The following is a 3,973-nucleotide window of genomic DNA, read 5'->3' as shown; positions in this document are numbered from 1 at the left end:
TGTAGACCAGATAATAGCTAACTGCTTTACATGTTAACTAATTGTTGAATGCTCATTTAATCTTCACAACCTTATCGACCAAGTACTATAATTATCTCCATTTTATAGCCCAAAAGCGGGGGCACAGGAAGGTGAAGTGACTTCCCAAGGGCACACTACAAGTAAGTTCAGGAGCGGCTTGGACACAGGCAACATGGCTCCAGAGGTTATGCTCTCAGCTACACATTATGTCACCTCTCAAAACTGAGAACCACAGCTTATAGTGTGTAAACTAAGAGTTAACAGAATGAAGACCGGAGAGCAAGTCTCTTTTATTGGTATTTCCTTTCAGACCACACTTTCAAAATACAGCAGGGAGGAGCTGTAAGGCCGGAGGCGTTGTTAGGGGTCATCCAAAGCAGATTATTTGAGATGAGAGAGAAGCACTAAATGCAGCGGGAGGTCCAAGGTAAGAAAGCCCAACTGTTGTATCTCTCCTTACCGCCCCTTGGTGGTTGCAGCTTTCTTTTAGATAAAAATGTGGCTTGATGAAAAGAATGGAGAGATTCAACTTCCCAAATAGTCTGATGGTGTTTGCATGATGTAAATGGTGGTTCCAAATTTTCTGGCATCAATACTGCCCACTGAGAATCTGGGGGTTGCTGGGGGGAGGTGGGATTGGGAGAGGGGGAGCGGGCTATGGACATTGGGGAGGGGAGGCGAACCATAAGAGACTATGGACTCTGAAAAACAACCTGAGGGTTTTGAAGGGTCAGGGGTGGGAGGTTGGGGGAACAGGTGGTGGGTGATGGGGAGGGCACGTTTTGCATGGAGCACTGGGTGTTGTGCAAAAAGAATGAATACTGTTACGCTGAAAAAATAAATAAAAAAAAAAAAAAAGAAAAAAAAAGAGAATCTGATGAATATAGATTTCCCTTTCCAAAAGATTACATTTAAATTTTTATACACAACTGTGGGGGATGCCAAGATGCATTCTTGGACATGAAATTTAGAGATTTTTTATAGAAAGGCTGTGAGCCTAGGGCTTGAGTCCAGGCTCTTGTACTGACATTCTGTGTGACTTTAGGCAAGCACTGCCCTTTGAGCCCCATGTGCAAAAATGGAATGATCATCTCTGCCCTGCTTCCCTCACTGCGGTGGGCTGTGATAATGAATGTAGAAGGTATGGGAAGCTACAAAACGCTACCTGAATGTTATCAGGACACTGAAGTTCAGAGACGTTACTCACTTAAGTCACACAGCTGTGAAGTGGCAGAACCAAAGTTCAAACTGAAAGACACTAAAGTCTCTAGTGTGTGTGTATGAGAGAGAGAGAGAGAGAGAGAGAAGAGAATCTAGAGAGAAAAAAAGAGGAAGAGAGGGAAATGAGAAAGAAAGGAGAGAGAGAGAGAGAGAGAGAGAGAGAGATTGGTCTCCTTCCAAGAAATTTTTTTAAAAAGATCAAATGAGATAACGCAGGTGAAAGGGTCACATAGATTGTGAAGTGTGATGTTTATGTGATTACTCCTGAACTGAATTTAGGATTCCATGTCCCATCCACCTGTGGGATCCGGGACTGGGTGAATGAGGAGCTGGGAGGGATGGTGGAAGTGTGTCCACCAGTAATGCTGCTCATGGAGACAATGAAGACCTTCTCCCAAGTTGTTCCCAAATGAACAACTTCTGTGCATTTGAGGAAATCCGTCAGAGCTCTGCAACATCTTTAAAACCCAGCTCTTTGACCAGTGTACTCAGGTCAGTTATGTGTAGCTTTGGGAGTAGCAATTTTAATGCAACTGGAAACTTACTTTATATTTCTAATGTTGCCACATAAAACCTAAATCCTGGGGCGCCTGGGTGGCTCAGTGGTTTAAGCCTCTGCCTTCGGCTCAGGTCATGATCTCAGGGTCCTGGGATCGAGCCCCACATCGGGCTCTCTGCTCAGTGGGGAGCCTGTTTCTCCCTGTCTCTCTGCCTGCCTCTCTGCCTACTTGTGACCTCTCTCTCTGTCAAATAAATGGATAAAATATTTAAAAAAAAAAAAACCTAAATCCTATTGTTCTACATTAAAAAAAAAAAAGATTCCATAAAAGATGTCCTCATCCCATTCAGACTTTGGATGCTTACAATTCAGAGATGAACACCTGTGTGTCCCATAAAACTAGTGGTGACAAAGCATGGCAACATTGCAAATCAGAAACCTCCCCAAACCACACCTTCTTAGGGTCTGTGGGAAACTGTCAATACTTCCTTAAACTTTCAAACGAATGCTCCAAACATACAACTGATAATCCAAGAAACACAGAGGAATGAGCTGGAATGGAAGTGAGGATGACAAGGAGTCCTGGAACTTCACTGTAAACAGCTGGGCATAAGAACACTGAGCCCATGTTCTGATTGACTCAGAACTGCATCTGGCAGCTGAGATGTAAAGACCAAGAAAGTTTAAGGGCAGGAGGAAGAACTGCCAAAGGACACTCCGATTTCTGTGATAGCAGAAGTTACTCAATAACTTCTCCTCTTGTGATAGTAAGTTACTTGACGTTTTTCTTGGAACCTAACTTTATGCAAAGTCACTTTAATGTGCTTGTAAGAAAAAGCCCAAAACTGTTTTGGCCCCTGGTTCTGGAACTCAGTAGACCAGAATGACATCAGTAAATAATGACAATTAGCTGAGGCCTTTCCTGGCAATGGGGACCTATAGGATAGGATTTCACGAGACTGAACTAGGAGAATCTCTCAAGACAGGGTTGAAAAAGGGTGTGTAAACTTCATACACATTCAAGAAGCATTTAATAACTTTTATGAAATCAGTTTCAGAGTAAAGTTTATATCACTGGGATACAGAAGTGAAGCTGACAGGGCAGAACAATATGATGAAGTCAAACCCAAATCAGATGGAACAGGTGAACCATGAAAGTAAATTCAGAATCCCGTCTCTCCAACTCCTCCCAACACTCTTGCTGCTGTTCCTGAGTATGGTCTGGGTTTAGAGTTAGAGCTTCTGCATGGAAGCTAAGGTCTACCTGGAAAAAGAAGAGTTGGTGCCCTAGTGCATCTGTAGCATTGGGAATGACTGTCTTTGGTGCCACCAGGTTAGAAAGGTAGGTGTAGATCCTCCCCGTCCCCAAAAAAAGGAAGGTTGGAGTGGAGCTGGAGAGGAAGTGCACAGGTTGAACTCCCTCATATTTGGTCTCTTTCCCTTTCAGCCTCCCTGGGAGACCGCTGGAGCCGGAGGAGGCCTGACCCTAAGCAGATGTAGCACTATGTTTTAGGAGCACATCTCTTATGAGAGAGTGTTCAGGGAGGTCCCTGGTTGGAGCACCAAAGAAAAGACACAAGAGGAATTTTCCTGGCGAATATGCACTTCCAGGCAGAGGGAAAATGACCAGCCACATCTTAGGCTTCAGTTAGTGTCTTCTGAGAACCCCTTGAACTGGGCCGGGGAAAAACCCAGCACTTAGACTGTACTTTGGACAAATACAAAATGTCAAAATCAGAATCCCAAGCCCTGGGAGAGAGGCTACAGTTAACATAAAAACAGATATGGAGAAACATTCCAAGACTAAAAAGAAATCATTGGCTGTGAAGGCATAACAGTACTTCCATGAACTAAACTTCAAACCCTAGATCCACAGATTAACAAAAATCCACATTTACTAAATCATTCCAGATTATTACATGTACCTTCAGGAAACACGTCTTCCGAGCTGAGCCCCCAAGTCTGTTCTCTTAAATAAGAGGACAGAATTTTCAGCCATAGGGTGAGATCTCTTTCATTTGAAATGGGACTCTAGTATCTAATACTGAAACGTTAAAAGAATGAAATAGTGGATAAGATTTTACAGCAGGGCTCAGAGTCCATGGGCTGGCTGATCAGATTTTGGTGATAGACCAGGTACTTAAAATACCAAGTAACAAGGTCCCAACACAAGATGAAGCAGAGGGAGAGAAAAGCAGGAGAGAATTATGTTCGGTGTATGCTGATGGACCA

Source organism: Meles meles, chromosome 1 (genome assembly GCF_922984935.1).
Source record: "Meles meles chromosome 1, mMelMel3.1 paternal haplotype, whole genome shotgun sequence".
In the NCBI taxonomy this organism is placed as follows: Eukaryota; Metazoa; Chordata; class Mammalia; order Carnivora; family Mustelidae; genus Meles; species Meles meles.
This window is presented reverse-complemented; position numbering follows the sequence as displayed.